Source organism: Macaca mulatta, chromosome 3 (assembly GCF_049350105.2).
Source record: "Macaca mulatta isolate MMU2019108-1 chromosome 3, T2T-MMU8v2.0, whole genome shotgun sequence".
Classification (NCBI taxonomy): Eukaryota; Metazoa; Chordata; class Mammalia; order Primates; family Cercopithecidae; genus Macaca; species Macaca mulatta.
The window spans coordinates 70,755,676-70,773,119 of record NC_133408.1 but is presented as its reverse complement, the minus strand read 5'-3'; the positions used below and the strand labels follow the sequence as shown (position 1 = coordinate 70,773,119).

General features: G+C 41.6%; 1 pseudogene across 1 annotated transcript; it reads left to right on the top strand.

The window, feature by feature from the left end:
- Nucleotides 1–15,679: 15,679 nt before the first annotated feature.
- LOC106997392 (MAPK-interacting and spindle-stabilizing protein-like pseudogene) lies at nt 15,680–16,842 on the top strand (annotated as a pseudogene). The gene has a single exon (XR_013415787.1). The product of XR_013415787.1 is annotated as an MAPK-interacting and spindle-stabilizing protein-like pseudogene (transcript).
- The last annotated feature ends 602 nt before the right edge of the window (nt 16,843–17,444 follow it).

Here is a 17,444-nt window from a genome sequence, read left to right as displayed (position 1 = left end):
TTGTAGTTTTTAGGGTTGAATATTTGAATTGTCTTATAAAAGCTAAATAAATTTGGAAATGTCACTACTAAGTTTCTACAAAAGATTGTTTTGCACTTGTTTCATTAAGATGTGTGTTTAATCATGTGACATAAAACAGCACATCACAAAGCATTTTTACAGATAGCTTGTTTCTAAGTTTTAGGACTGGATATTCATATTTTCTTATAAGGACTCAAAGTTTGGAATGTCACTTTTTAGATTCTACAAAAGAGTGTTTGGAACCTTTTTCATCAAAACACAGTTTAAATTCTGTGATAGAAAACCGCACATCAGAAAGCATTTTTACAGATAGCTTGTTTTTAGTCTTTAGGGCTGAATATTTATCTTTTCTAAAAAAGGCTCAATAGCTTTGGAAACTTTACTTTTTAGATTCCAGGAAAAGTGTGTTTAGAACTTGTTGAATCAAAACAGAGGTTCCATTTTGTGATATAAAACAGCACATTACAAAGCATTTTCACAGATAATTTGTTTCTATTATAAAGGGCTATCTATATTTATAGTCCTATAAAAACTCAGTAAGTTCAGAAATGTCACATCATAGTTTCTACAGAAAGAGGGTTTGGAACATGTTTCATTAAAATAAAGTTCAATTCTGTGATATAAAACAGGACATCACAAAGTGTTTTCACAATATGTAACTTCACAATTTCTACAAAAACAGTGTTTTGAATTTGCTGAATCAAAGCATAGGTTTGACAGATTTTGACATATACTTGGGCCAAGCACTTTGATAGTTTGACTTTCCTGTCTTAACAATGTCCTCAGAAGGGACTGTAACACATCTCTGGACCCATTATCTAGTCACATGTCTCTCTTTTGCCTGGACCCTGCTTTCAGTCAGCATTGTAGCATTTCTCAGCACTGCAACCAAACAATATGACTCTTTTGCCTGGGCGGTGTTTACAGGAGACATTGTGAAATATCTCTAGGCCCATAATTTATGCGATATGACTCTACTCTCCTGCCTGGACAGTGCCCAAAAGGGGCATTGTGCCACAGAGCTGGGCCTAGCCCCTAAGTTTTGTGACTTTTCTGCCAGGACACTTCCTACAAGGAGAATATTGGAATATTTCTGGAAAAGCATTTAGGCAATTTGGCTGTCCTGCTGGTCTCAAAACCACAGAGGGGATTGACATACACCTAGGTATAGCTCACAGGCATGATAATGACTCTTATATGTGGACCCAGCCAGTAAAAGAAATTTTTACTCTCAAGACTAGGTTTAGAGACATTAGTAATGTCCTCAATCTCCTTCTGGTATAAAGGTCACAGAAGATTACAATACTCATACATATTATATAAAGACCTGTGTTGTTCAAAGAGGGTCATAACATGGCCCAGCACACAGGTGAAATTCTGAGTCTCATATGCTCACCCAGCTGACAGTAAGAACTGTCACTGTCTCACATATATGAAGCCAACTGTCACACATGAAAACAGGACATATGTGGCATTGTAAATCTCATCCCTGGAATTCTCTGCCAGTGTGATTGTGATATATATCTTTGCCAAGCACCTGTGTAATTTGACTCTCCAGATTGTTTCCAGCCCATATATGGGACTGTGATATCTATCTAGGCTAACCTCTTTGTGATATGACTACTCTGCCTGGGGCCTACTCTCAGTAAGGATTGTGACATATCTCTGGATCAAGCATCCGGGTGATGTTACATTCTTGCATGCACCATGACCACAGAAATTACTGTGATATGTCACTGTATCCACCACTTAGTTGACATAACTCTCCTCTCTGGACTGAGCTCTTCATATGGGTGGGGATAGTGACATATTGCTAGGCCAGGCACACAGGTGATGGTACTCTCTTTCCAGGGTCATGCCCAAAGAAGGGCATTGTGACATATCTCTGGGCCTATTACCTAGGTGGTACAGGTCTCCTACTTCTGTCCTGCTCACGTGGATAGTGACATATTTCTATGCCAGGCTCACAGGTGATGGTACTCTTTTGCCAAGGCCATGCTTCATGTAGGGAATTATGATACACCTCTAGGCCTATCACCTAGGTGATGTGACTTTCTTCTTGGGTGCTGACCACATGAAGCATTGTGGCATAAGGGTGGAACCTGCACCTAGGTGATGTAACCCTCTTGCCTAGGTTCTGTTTTAAGGGAGCCTTACGACTTATCTCAGGACCCAGCACCCAGTTTATATGGTTCTTCTGCCCAGTTTCTGCCCACATGTTAGACTGTGACAAATACATAGGGAAGCACGTAAGTGATAGGACTCTTTTTTTTCTACCTCAAGCCTGCATACTGAGGAAATTGGAACACATCTCTGAGCCCATGACATAACTGATGCGACTTTCTTCTCTTGCCTGGACCTTTACAATGGGGGGATTGTGACATATATCTGAGCCCAGCACTTAGGTAATATGACCCTCCTCATTTTTCTGAATCATGCACACAAAGGGAAATTTTGATCAATTACAGGGCCCAGCACCCAAATGATGTTACTCTTCTGCCTAAGTCCTGAATTAAGATGGAATTATGGCATATTGCTGGGCCCAGCACCCTGACGATGTGACTCTCCTGCCTGTTCCAGAGCCACAGAAGGTATTTTGGCATGTCTTAGGCCCATCCTTTAGGTGTTTTGGCTCTCATGCCTCATCTGTGTTTATTCCACATGTATTAATCTGTCATATTGCTAGATCCAGCACCCAGTTTATGTGACCCTCCTTCCTAGGGCCTGCCGAGAGAGGGCATTGTGACATACTGCTGGACCAAGCACACAGGTATTGGTACTCTTCTTGCAGGGCCATGTTTCAAGGAGGACATTGTGACATATCTCTGGGCCTGTTACCAAGGTGATGTGACTTTCTGCTTGGGCCTTGCCCACATGGAACATTGTGAAATGAGGGTGGAACCTGCACCTAGGTGATGTTACTCTTTTGCCTGGTGTGATGGTTAATACTGCATGTCAACTTGATTATATTGAAGAATGCAAAGTATTGATTCTGGGTGTGTCTGTGAAGGTGTTGCCAAAGGAGATTAATATTTGAATCAGTAGGCTGGAAAAGGCAGAGCCATCCTTAATCTGGTGGGCACCATCTAATCAGCTGCCAGTGAATATAAAGCAGGTAGAAAAATGTGAAAAGGCGAGACTGGCCTAGCCTTCTAGCTGACATCTTTCTCTTGTGCTGGATGCTTCCTGCCCTCGAACATCAGATTCCAAGTTCTTCAGTTTTGGGACTCGGACTGGCTCTCCTTGCTCCTCGGCTTGCTGACAGGCTGTTGTTGGAGCTTGTGATCATGTAAGTTAATGCTTAATAAACTAACTCCCATATACATATATGGGAGTTTATTATCATGTTATATATATATGTGTGTGTGTGTGTGTATATATGTGTGTGTGTGTGTGTGTGTGTGTATTCTATTAGTTCTGCCCCCCTAGAGAACCCTAACACAGATTTTGGTACCAGTAGTGGTTCTAACAGAAAATTAAAGACGGAGTTCTTTCATTGGTTTTGGGGTTTCTGGAGTTGGCTGCTTAATATGATTAGACCCCAAAATGCTAAGGACTCTACTTCTAATAGTATGAAGAACACTAATAGTCCTTGGCATGAACTGTTTACAGAGTTATGCAAAATAAATGCATTTGACACTCCTGATTTACTGCTTGTGGGGGCAAGAAGTTTAGTGACTCTACACATAATGCCTTTGACCATATGTGGAGAATCATGGAACATAATGAAGCTTGTTGGTTGCTCCTAAGTTCAGTGGACAAAGTGATGAAAGAAAATGACAACATCAGGGATGCCATCTTGTGGCTTCAGAAGCAAATACTGAGCCTCAAATCTGCTAAGATTGCCCTGAATGAGAGTCTTATCTGCTGTAGAGAAAGAGCTGAAATTGTGGAAAAACAGACACAAGCTCTTATCATGCGAATGGCTGACCTGCAATGGAAGATGCATGCACAGCCTCTCCAGGTGTCTACTATTAAAGTGAGGGTATTGATTGGAAGAGAATGGGATCCTGAAACTTGGAATAGGGATGTGTGGGAGTACCCTGATGAAGTGACGGACACTGAATTTTTAAACTCTGATGAACCTATTTTACCAGAAGGAACAGTTTCCCCATCCCCGTAGTGGCAACATCCCCTTTCCAACCCATGCTGCCATCAGCATTTCCACCTTTGTCTGAGGAGATAAACCCTGGGTTGCCTGAGAATATTCTGTTCCTCTAGATGGCCTCCCCTGAGGCAGTTGCCAGGCAAGATAATGTTGATTCTCCACAGGATCCACCCCCAACACCCCTGTTTTCTTCTAGACCTATAACTAGACTAAAGTCCCTGTGGGCCCTAGAGGTGTAGTTGAGAGTGTGACCCATGAGAAGGTATGCTACACTCAAAAAGAACTGTTTGAGTTCTCTAACTTATATAAACAGAAATCTGGATAACGGGCATGGGAATGGATATTAAGGATAAGGGATAATGGTGGAAGGAACATAGAGTTGGATGAGGGTGAATTTATTGATTTGGGCCCACTAAGTAGGGACTCTGCATTTAATGTTACAGCTTGGGGAGTTGAAAAAGGTTCTAATAGTTTATTTGCTTGGTTAGCTGAAATATGGATTAAAAGATGGCCCTCTGTGAGTGAGCTGAAGATGCCTACTCTCCCTTGGTTTAATGTAGAGGAAGGTATCCAAAGGCCTAGGGAGATTGGGATGGTGGAGTGGATTAGTCACTTTAGACCTACTCATCCCAGCTGGGAAGGTCCAGAAGATATACCCCTGACCAATGCCTTCTGATATTGTTTGTGATAGGTTTGTGGGGGCAGCACCTGCATCTTTGAAGAGCCCTATAATTGCTCTTCTCTGCATGTCAGATCTAATGGTGGGAAATGCAGTCACTCAGCTACAAAATTTAAAATCAGTAGGAATCATTGGATCCCAAGGTGGCAGGGGCCAAGTGTTGGCACTCAACCAACAAAGGCAAGGTGAGCATAGCTACCATAATAGACAGCAGAGGCAAAGTGGCAGTCAGAATAGTCTCACTTGTGTAGAGCTCTGGCATTGGCTAATTAATGACGGTATTCCTAGAAGTGACACTGATAGGATGCCTACTACATTCCTACTTAATTTATATAAGGAGAAAACTTCTAGGTGGAATGAACAAAAGACTAATTTGAATTATAAAAACAGAGAATCATGGCACCTTGATCAATTTCCAGACTTGAGCCAGTTTACAGACCCAGAGGGGAGGCCAGATTGTCTTGAGGAAGGACCCCACTACATTACTGACAATTTAGGTAGTGAATCTTTTACCCATCCTTCCCCAAGGAGACCTCCGGCCTTTTACCAGGGTGATTGTACACTGGGGAAAGGAAAATGATCAGACATTTTGGGGACTACTGGACACTGACTCTGAACTGACGTTAATTCCAGGGAACCCAAAACGTCATTGCAGCCCTCAGTTAAAGTAGGGGCTTTCTGGCCTCCCAGAATACTGGGGTGAATTTGTTTTTTTGTAGCACCGCCAGGATTTGATGGTGCAAGTCTTGTAGTCCAGAAACATCTTCCCGACGCTGCTCCCCATCTTGTGCCCTCTCTCTCCTGGCATCCTTACCTTTGAGGAAGGAGGAACTTTTCTCTTATGTTCTTTCCAGTCTCTCCCTGACAGGGAAGCCTGGAGATTAGGGTGCCTGCTTTCCACTGCAGCTGCAAAGTATGGGGGTGTCGGCTAGGAGGTGGCTTCCTGGGTGCCCTCCCCAGGGTGCTTGGTAGGAGCATCTGCTGTGCTCTGCTCTGTGGACTTTGATCCTCCTGGGCAGAGGACACTGGCATCAAGGGGGCAGCAGGTAGCCCTGTGCCCTGGCCCTTTCCTGGCTGGCAGCCGTGGTATGGTCTACTACCATCTAAGGTGCCCAAGAAAGAAGGGGGTTGGGGCCTGGTCCTGGGGGCACCTATTGTTCCTCAAAATTCCACTGGCAGGGTACACGTTTTACTGAAAACCGTCGATGTGGAGTGCACCTTCCTTGCACGAGGTGGGGGGCTCAATGCCGGGTGCCATTGTGAACCCAGAAAAAAAGGCAGGGGTCCTTCTCCCGCTGGAACAAGTTTTTGGTTTTGTTTTGTTTTGTTTTGTTTTGTTTTTTGAGAGGGAGTCTTGCTCTGTCACCCAGGCTGGAGTGCAGTGGCATGATCTTGGCTCACTGCAACCTCTGCCTCCCGGGTTCAAGAGATTCTTCTGCCTTGGGTTCCTGAGTAGCTGGGACTACAGGCGCCCACGACCACGACTGGCTAATTTTTGTATTTTTAGTACAGACGGGGTTTCACCATGTTGGCCAGGCTGGTCTCAAACTCCTGACCTCAAGTGATCTGCCCGCCTCGGCCTCCCAAAGTGCTGGGGTTACAGGTTTGAGCCATCGCGCCGGGCCCTGCTGGAACAATTTGTCACTAGTTCTGGAACTTCCCTTCCTCCTTTCATACCGGCCCACAATCTAGTGTCGCTACCTCTGCCCCTAGTAACAGCCTCTGCCTGGGCCCCCTCGCCCCCTCCGGCCTCGCCCCTCTTAAAAAACTGCTACCCTGATGTTTGCTAAGACGCAGGGGAGGTTCTTCCTGTCACCGACCCGCTCCCTAGGAAGCGGAGTGTTTTCTGGGCCAAGGGCTCATCGAGGATGTGACCCACTCCCCGGCCAAGTGTGAGGCCGGGGCGTGGCGGCGGATCCCACTGCTCACTGGGGCACTTTCCTTTCCAGGCAGGGAGGAGCCCTGGAGGGCACCGGGATCCCACCCAGCGCAGAACGCACTGGCCAGCGGGCCGCTTGGCAAGCGCCATGTGCCGCTGGCGACCCTCGTCAGCTCTGCATTAGTGAGAGGTTATGTAGAAGAGGAAAGAAATTTTCCCTGCTTAGCCGATTTGTCTTCCCTCTCTGCTTACTGGTTAGGAGATAGAAGGCGAGCCCAGATCCGGGGTAGCAATTCACATTCCATTACAAAACTCTACACAGCTTCCAAGCTAGCACCAGCATATATTTGGGGAACATCGGAGGAGTTTTCTTCTTCTTTTGTGGGTGGTCATGATCGTGGTCGTGGAGAGACATAGAAGGGAGAATAAAAAGTATAACGATGTGGTAAGTCAAAACACCTGGCTGGGATTTTTATTAACAGAAAATTAAACCCTCGATCTTCAGAGATTAAGCTTAGCCCTTTCTAAGTCAATGGAAACAAAATGCTTGTTGGATAAGAATGCTGAAAATAGTGAGAAATTTCTGTCTTAAAAAACCTTAAAATGATTTCTGCAAAGACAGAGTTTCCAGTGCACCCACATATATTTGAGAGGGTTTGTTTTGTTGTTTGTTTGTTTTTGAGACGGAGTCTCACTCTGTCGCCCACACTGGAGCGCAGTGGCACAATCTCGGCTCACTGCAACCTCTGCCCCCAGGGTTCAAGCGATTCTCCTGCTTCAACCTCTCCAGTACCTGAGACTACAGGTGCGTGAGAGGGTTTATTTTTCCTTACATATGTAGTTGTCTCTGAATTTGCAGACGATTATTCTGAAGGAAGTTTAATAGAATTGGAAGGTGAAGGAAAGAGAACTGCCAAGAGAAGGATGTGATTTTGTTTTCATTATTTCACACTCGTGAAAGGTATCCTCTAGATTTGGTGCTTTTTCAAGTAGGCAGGTATAGTTTTGAAGCCATATTTTAATTAGAGGATCTGAGGTTAAAGATCAAAGTCTGGGCTAAAACCTCTTTGAAAAAAAGACAAAAAAAAAATGCTTAGTTCAGTGCTACATTCGAGATTCCACAGAACTTTTGCAGGAATGGGTATGAATTCCTTCAAAATGATCCTGTACTCCATTTCCGGTAAATGAAGTTACACTGTCTCATCATTCTTAAAAATACGGCTGGCCGGGCATGGTGGCTCATACCTGTAATCCCAGCACTTTGGAAGGCCAAGTTGGGCGAATCACCTGAGGTCGGGAGTTCGAGACCAGTCTGACCAATATGGAAGAAACCTGTCTCTACTAAAAATACAAAATTATCAGGGCATGGTAGGGCATGCCTGTAATCCCAGCTACTGGGGAGGCTGAGGCCAGAGAATCACTTGAACTCGGGAGGCGGAGGTTGGGGTGAGCCGAGATTGCGCCATTGCACTCCAGCCAGTGCAACAAGAGTGAAACTCCATCAAAAAAAAAAAAAAAAATATATATATATATATATATATATATAGCTAAATTGATTGCATATTAGGGTGTCTTGTTTCGCAAAGGATTTGTTGAATGTGTGATACTTTTTAAAAATGCCATTGATGCTTACTGATATATGGAATATCATTATCTGGGGTTTTCTAGATACCATTTTATTTCTCATCAGAAATTCAGACTCTAAGCCCATATGGCAGACACGTGTTTGTTATGTGATGGGGAACATGTATCTCACTGAGCTGATACAGGTGGTGCACCTGTTCCTAACTTGTTACACCATCCAACGAGTGACCTTTTGATGAAATGATCTTTTAAGTTTCTTCAGGCAGACTCCTGAGGTCTTATTTGCATCTGACACAGGCACAGTATGTTACCTTAACTTAACATTTTTTTCTCCTTTAAGAGAGATCTGCCCACCTCAGCCTCCCAGAGTGCTGGGATTACAGTCATGAGCCAGCATGCCTGGCAGAAATCAGATTTTGTAAAATCTCATTGGACCAGCTTATCTCTAAGAAGTCTGATAGTAGCTAGTGCTGTCTCTTGTGTCTCTTCAAAAAAACTGAAAAAACAGAAATCCTGGCTGGGGTTGGTGGCTCATGCCTGTAATCCCAGCACTTTGGGAGGCTGAGGCAGGTAGATCACCGGAGGTCAGGACTTTGAGACCAGCCTGGCCAACATGCCAAAACCTCATCTCTACTAAAAATACAAAAATCAGCTGGGCATGGTGGCAGATGCCTGAAATCCCAGCTATTTGGGAGGCTGAGACAGGAGACTTGCTTGAACCTGGGAGGCAAAGTTTGCAGCAAGCCAAGATTGTACCACTGTACTCCAGCCTGGGTGACAGAGTGAGACTCCATCTCAAAAATAAATAAATAGACAAACAAACAAACAGAAATCCAGTCCAAAACATCAGAAACTATGACATGCTTATATTACAAATGAATCTGTCTAGACTATTTTTAAATAAGTTTAACCTACGGCACCCATGTTACAGACAAATTTTGATGAAAATCATTTCTTAGCCAGACCTGCCTGTATTTGCTTTAAATCAGATAAACCAGAGATTAAGTATTTCATTTTCTCTTCTGCCTGTGCCACACTTATTACCCCAATCGGTCTCCAGTTTGACAAGTCAAGAATCTAAAGTTATACTTGAATTTTTACCCTTTGTTGGTTGTTAGCTTTTTTTACGTAAAAACACACTCAGCGTGATAGCAGTAGGAGCAGAAGTTATAAGATCTAACAGTTATTGAGCACTAGCTACCAGCATCCTATTTTTTTTTCTTACGTCATCTCATTCATTCATCACAACTCTTTTACACAGAGATGTAGATGTAATTATTATCCTCAGGATTCGAATGAGGAAATAGAGACCCAGGGAGGTGGCCAGCTATTAGAACTCAAACTGCTAAGTGTGTCTCCAGGGCTATGACTCTGACCCCTTCCAGACTACCCGCCACAGAGTCATGATCCGTTCACCAAACAAACACTAACTGAAAACCTCCTGTGTGCAGAGTGCTCCCTATGAGGCACATCAAGGGAAATAATGGGCACACCAAAAGAGAAAAACAAGTGTGTCAGCACAGGGTTCTGGCTTCCAGAAATAGATTACAGCACATTCTAGCTAGTATTTGGCAACATAAGTTAGGCCTTCACTTCTGTGATGGTCAGGAAGAGATGGATGTTTTGTGGAGGGAGGGGCTTGCGGAGGGGGTGTTAGTACATGGAAAGAACTGACAGGGATTTGTATGCCCTTAGAAAAGGGGAGGTCAACAAGACACTGAAGCAGAAGGCTGGCAGAGTGAGATCCAGGGGCAAAGTAGAGTGAAATCTTGGACAAGTCCTGCCAAAGACTGAATTTTTACCCTGTTCTCATTGGAAAGGCTAGGGTGTGGAATGGAGATGGTCTTTCACATGGTGGGAGATGTCCTAGAAGTGGAGAAGTGGGCGTGGACTCTGACATTCTGAGGGTCTTCTGTGTGGTGGATAGTGGGGGACTCTCCTGTCTTTTAAAACCTCCCTTGTGGACACTTACTTTTAACCTCATTGAAAGTGCTGAGCCCTGTTCAAAGACTCATATGTAGCTTACTTTTGAAGAGACTTGAAGCTGTAAACTTTATAAGTGTTTGGGAAATTTAGTTTTGTTGGGTAGGGCCAATGCCTTGAGAACAGAGCCATTTTTTTATGTTATGAGAGGTTATTGTTATTTTACATAATATAGAAACTCAAGGTTTTGCCTCAGAACTTGTATTGGGGTGATCCCAAGAGGTTTATAAATGTGATATGTGTCAAGTAACAGCAACAACTGTATTGACCTAATTACTAATCAAATCTAAAAATTTGTTCAAGTTCAAGTGTGATAACCTCTGGGAGATATTATTTTGTTGTTGTTTTTGAAGCAGGAGGAGTCACGTATACTGGAGGACAGTGAGAGGAAGATTTTCTATCTCTCTTAGAGTGTGTTTGAGATGGGGGTCACCAGTGTGCCTCATTTGTTGTATGATGGTACCTGAGCAGGTTATAGAATTGGAAGAGTTTGCATTGTGAGAAGCACTTGAGGGTCTCTTTCCTGTTTTTTTCCTATCTGTGGATAAGGACTATCTTGAAACAAGCAAGAAATAGAAAATTTAAGTCGCGCATGCTACCAGCTCAATTATAACTGACTTATCTTGTGTATTTAGTACTAGTATCATTATTATCATTGTTATTTTGCTAATGACAATGGGGGAGTTTTAGCAAAATAATCGTGAAAAGCAATCTGGATTAGTAGACAGGCATTCTGGCTCATTTTCTCATCTGCTGAATATCACCATCAGCAAGCTTGCATTGGGAACCATTTATTAACAATTACCCCAGTGCAAGGCTCTAGAACTGCAAAGATGGATAAAATATGGTTCCAGTTCTAAAACTCATCAGTGCCTCACAACCAGCAAGAACACATGGAGGACATCCAAGTGGAGAAGAAAGTAATGCTCTCAAAAGTGCAGGGTTTGCCATGTGGAGGAGAAAGATGTGTGAAAGGGAAAATGTACATTTAGGAAAAAAACAGTTTAAGTATAGGCATTGGAGTATAAAAATATGAGGCTTATTTGAGGACAGAGTAGGACAAGAAGTAGAGTGTGAGTAGCGAATAGAGATTGGAAGTGTTGTGTAGAGTTGTGATAGTAAGAGGTGTTGACCTTGGAAAAATGAATGGGGGATCTGTTGTGTTGGCTGCTATGAGCCATCAAATGTTTTGGAACAAGGCTGTGATGTGAGCAGCTCTGTGTTTCAGAGAGAACATGGCTAACCTAAAGGCAATGTTTCTAGCAAAGTGCAGTGTGAACTTGGAATTTTGTACCCTCTTTGACAGAATACATTTTCCCTTTTTTAAAAGAGATTTTTCAGCCCAGAATGTATGGGCTCCTTTCTATACATGATTAAATAATAATGGAAAGGTGAGAATATTTATTTTCCACAAATAAAGTGCAATTAGATAATGTTTAAACTTCCCTAATTGTGTTTTAGTAATTGGTACTTATTTAAGCTCTTTAGGGAGTGGAAATCTTTAGAGGGAAGGAACTCCTTTTTTCTCAAAAACATTGAGAGTGAACACTGGAATCTGAATGGAGATATATAAATAATAATTTTGGACAAATGGTTACTATAATGGGGAGCTCATATGAATCACTAAAATGTTACATAATTGAATAGCAAAATAAGCAGAAGACATAACTAGGCAATTCAAAAAGTAATACACTACACATACATAAAACCAAGTTACCTGAATAGTTACCAAAATGCATATTAAAATAATGAGATGCCAGTTTTTTGACATACCAAAATGGAAAATGTATTTAAAAATAACATATATCATTAAACTGTTGACAAATGGTAAGTGTAGGGAAACAAGAGTTTTGTAATACTTTTTTTTTTTTTTTTTTTGAGACAGAGTCTCACTCTGTCACCCAGGCTGGAGTGATGTGATCTCAACTCACTGCATCCTCTGCCTCCTGGGTTCAAGCGATTCTCTTGACTCATCCTTGTAGGGTTACAAGAATGCACCACCATCCCCACTAATAGAAAAAAGGTTTTTTTCTACTAAAAAAAAAATTCGTATTTTTAGTAGAGATGGGGTTTCACCATTTTGGTCAGGCTGATCTCAAACTCCTGACTTCAAGTGATCCACCTGCCCTGAGAGCCTAAAGTGCTGGGATTACTGGTGTGAGTCTCTGTGCCTGGGCTCTAAGTGTAAGTGGTGTCATATTTGTATATGGCAGTTATTGCACTGTGCATCAGCAGCCTTAAAATGTGCTATATTTCTTAATACAGCAATTTTAACTAATAAATTTATCACTTATAAAATAATGAAGCAGTGTCATCTGTCTGGGGTAAATACTTGAGTTTTGTCATCTCATGCCAAGGAAATTGAGTATGTGGACACACAAGAAGTGGGTTTAGAAGTAGAGGTTTAATAGGCAAAAGAAAGAGAAAGGAAAATAGCTCTCTGTCCTGTGAGGGAGAGGGTTGCCCGAGTGGACTTCCGGCCTGCAGCAAAGTGCACCAGATTTTATAGACTGGCTTGAGGAGGCAGTGGCTGATTTACATAGGGCCCAAAGATTGGTTGGGCCAGGTGTGATGTTTATACAGTGCACGAGGAAGCTGGCTGCCCCCACCTAATCTTCTATTATGTAAATGGAGTCTTCGCCTGGGTGGTGCCCTGTTGCCTGCCACCATGTTGCCTGCTTCTTACTGTACACATGGTTTACAAAGGTAATGGAAGATAGAGCCACCATTCTGAACATGCCTAGTCCCCAGGTAGCACCTTTTCCTATTGGCACAGCTGCCAGCATTTATTTGTGCAAGCTTCCATCTTGCTTATCTATGTCTGCAGCTCAATTTTACACACTGCTCTATATTAGAAAAGAAGTAATTTGGGGTCTGCTTTTATTAAAATTAAAATTTATTTTTAACTCCTGCATCAATAATAGTTAATGTCATGGGAAGCATTCATAATGTATTTGTATTTATGAACAAGCAAGATAGCAAACTCTTGTGGTTCTTTTTAAGTTATTTATACAAATGTATGGGGTACAAGTGTAATTCAATTACATGCATATATTCCATTGTGGTGAGGTCAGGGCTTGTAGGGCATGCATCACTCAAATAATGTACATTACAACCATTAAGTAATTTCTCATCTTCCACCCCCATCCTAACCCCTCACCCTATTAAGTCAGGTGTCATACTGTGCTGTACCTCAATGACCAAAACAACAAAGATACATTAATTGTTTTCTGAGACTCAGTTTTAAAAATCAACCTAAGATAAAAGATGACTCCTATGCCAATAAAACATTGTATTTGCTGTACACACACACACGCACACACACGTGTGTGTGTGTATATATTTGTTTATACTCAAGAAATGTATACAGAGTCTTTCCCACTGCACAAACCTAAAAGTAAAGTCAAATGGCCCTATGCAATAAACATCATGGTAATAACTTCAAAAAGTAAGCTTCCTCCAATGAATGAAATTCAAAATAAAAAGAAGAAACTGTTGCTCCAGATGTGCAGAAATCAATATAAAAACACAGGAAGCATGGAAAAGCAAGGTTTATGACACGTTCAAAAGAACACAATAATTTTCCAGTATTCTAGCAAAAAAATTCATTGAAATATCAGACTTTAAAAGACTTTCAAAAAATAGATTTTAAAGAAGCTCAAAGAGATGCAAGAGAAATCTGAAAGCCAATACAAAAATAAATAAATAAATTCAGAGAATGAATGAGAAATGTATCAAGGAGGCAGATATCTTTTAAAAGAAATCCAAACAAAAATTATGGAGGTTTATTGAAGGAAAAAGAAAATACATTTCAAGATTCAATAATAGACGAGAACAGGAATAAAACGAATTTTCAGAACTTGAAAACAGGTCTTTCAAAATAATCTACTCAGACAAAAATAAGGAAAAAAGAATAAAAGAGCATGAACAAAGACTTTGAGATGTTTGGGACTAAATATAGTGACTAAACTTACAAATTATCAGTGTTTTTGAGGGGTAAAAAACATCAACATTTTAGAAAACCTATTTCAGAAAATAATTGAAAATAAAGTTTAAGAAAACTTCTCAAACCTAGCAACAGAGTTAGACATCCATATACAGGAAGCCCAGCAATCACAGCAAAATACATTGCAAAAGGGGTTCATCATGGCATATGATAATCAGAATATCTAAAGTGCAAGAAATAATTCTAAAATCAGTAAAAGAATAGCATCTAGTCATTTATAAAGGAAACCACATCAGACTAACAGCAGATTTCTCAACAGAAACTTTACTGGCCAGAAGAGAATGGGATGGCACTTTTAATGTTGAAAGGAAAAGAAACTGCCAGCCAAAAATTTTACATTAAGCTAGATTAACCTTCACAAATGAAGAAGAAATAAAGTCTTGCCCTGACAAATAAATGCTGGGGAAACTAATTACCACTAGGCTGGGCCTATGAGAGAAGTTCAAAGGATTTCTAATATAAAAACAAAAGATTGATATTCACCATCATTAAAACATATAAAAGTATAAAATACATCTTAAAAAACAAAAGAGAAAAAGAAAAAACATCAAATCACAACACGACAGAATTTTATCAAACCACAAATATAAATAGATTAAAAAATAGAAAACAACATTATGACAGAAACAAAACCTTACATGTCAATATTAACCTTGAATACAAATCAATTAAATTCCCCATTATGTGGTATAGATTTAGCAAATGGATAAGAAAAGTTGATTCAATACTATGTTGCCTACAAGAATCTCACCTTACTTGTAAGACACATATAGACTAAAAGTAAAAGGAGGAATATATTAACACAAACAGAAACCAAAAGCAAACAGGAGTATCCATATTTACATCAAATAAAACAGATTTTAAATAAAAAACAGTAACAAAAAGGATAAAGAAGGTAATCATCCAATAATAAAGAATCAATTCAGCAAGAGGATATAATAATCCTAAATATATATGCACCCAACATCAAAACACCCAGATTTTTTAAAAAATTACTAAACCTGTAGAAAGAGATAGACAGCAATACAATAATAGTGGAGAAATTAGAAATTCTACTCACAGCATTGAGAGATCATTGAAATAGAAAAGCTGAGAAATAATTATTGGACTTAAATAGGACTTTAGACCCAATGGACCTAAAAGACATTTACAGAACATGCTTCCCACTCAACCATAGAATATACACTCCTGTCATCAAAACATAGAACATTCTGCAACATAGACCATGTGGTAGGCAATAAAACAAGTCTCAACAAAGTACCCCCCAAAATCAAAATTATATCAACTACCTTTTAAAACCACAGTAGAATGAAACTACAAATCAATATGAAGAAGAATTTCAGAAACTAAAATTACAAAGAAATTAAACAACATGTTCTTAAACAGTCACCATGTCAATTAAGAAATTAAGATGGGGGCCGGGCGCGGTGGCTCAAGCCTGTAATCCCAGCACTTTGGGAGGCCGAGACGGGTGGATCACGAGGTCAGGAGATCGAGACCATCCTGGTGAACACAGTGAAACCCCGTCTCTACTAAAACTACAAAAAACTAGCCGGGCGAGGTGGCGGGCGCCTGTAGTCCCAGCTACTCGGGAGGCTGAGGCAGGAGAATGGCATGAACCCGGGAGGCGGAGCTTGCAGTGAGCTGAGATCCGGCCACTGCACTCCAGCCTGGGCGACAGAGCGAGACTCCGTCTCAAAAAAAAAAAAAAAAAGAAAGAAATTAAGATGGTCGGCTGCTTTCCCTGCTGTCAGTCAGCCTGCGCCCGCTTCTTCAGGGCCCAGTCCCTCAGATCCATCGCCGCTTCTAGACCCTACTGCGGTCTCAGATATTGCCGGGAAAATGTCTGGTGAATTTTCGTTGGCAGATGCACTACCTGAACACTCCCCTGCCAAAACCTCTGCTGTGAGCAATACAAAACCTGGCCAACCTCCTCAAGGCTGGCCAGGCTCCAGCCCTTGGAATAATCCGAGTGCTCCACCTTTGCTTCCATCTGGACTCCCACCAAGTGCAACACCCTCTACTGTGCCTTTTGGACCAGCATCAACAGGAATGTATCCTTCCATGCCTCCCACCGGACCACCTCCAGGACACCCAGCACTCTTTCTTCCTTCGGAACCATCATGCCCCCCACCCGGTGGTCCTTATCCAGCCCCAACAGTGCCAGGCCCTGGCTCCACAGGGCCATACCTTACACCAAATATGCCCTTTCCAGAGCTACCCAGACCATATGGTGCACCCACAGATCCAGCTGCAGCTGGTCCTTTAGGTCCATGGGGATTCATGTCTTCTGGACCTTGGGAGCCAGGAATGGGAGGGCAGTATCCTACCCCTAATATGCCATATCCATCTCCAGGGCCATATCCCGCTCCTCCTCATCCCCAAGCCTCTGGGCCAGCACCACCTGTTCCACGGGGCACCAATCCACCAGGAGCCTGAGGACCACCACACCATATCCTGCCCCTACAGGATTGTATCCCACACCGGGACTCTAACCTACTCCCAGTGATCCTTTCCAAGTGCCTTCAAGACCTTCTGGTGCTCCACAGATGCCTGGTGGTCCCCACTCTTACCATTAAGTTAACAATGGACGAACAGATGACGCTTTGCTTTTTGAAGTACACGTATATGCACATGAATGCATATATAAAAATTGCCAGTTTCACTGTTAGAGGGCATTCATGAAAGAACAACTCTTGCACCTCTCAGAGAGGATAACTGCCTCTTGTACTTGGATGTGTAGTACATCATATGTATACAATCATATAAAAGCATAGAAGTAAATCATTCAGATGTGATTTTTATTTGGTTTTCATGGAAAGTTATGGTGATAAAGTATATTGAATAGCTCTTTGACAGAATTTGTTTAAACTATGAAACTACACACTTAAAAATCTAAGATGTGGATTATTGCTAGAATCTGCGACTTCATTGGCAAATTATTTCAAGTATTTTTCTATAATCACTTTCCCCTTCCAGATAAATAAACTTTGAGAATAACCCATCATAATCCAAACAAATAACGCCTCAACATTTTGAGCTGTTCTGTCGGACAAAAAAACCTGGTCCTTTTGAGGTTATATTTTGGATATACATTTTTAAACTGTCAGTAATTATTGTCAGATGTGGAGTTCAATAGCCAGCCAGGGTTCATTTTTATCCTTGAGCTTTCAGTAAAAACTTT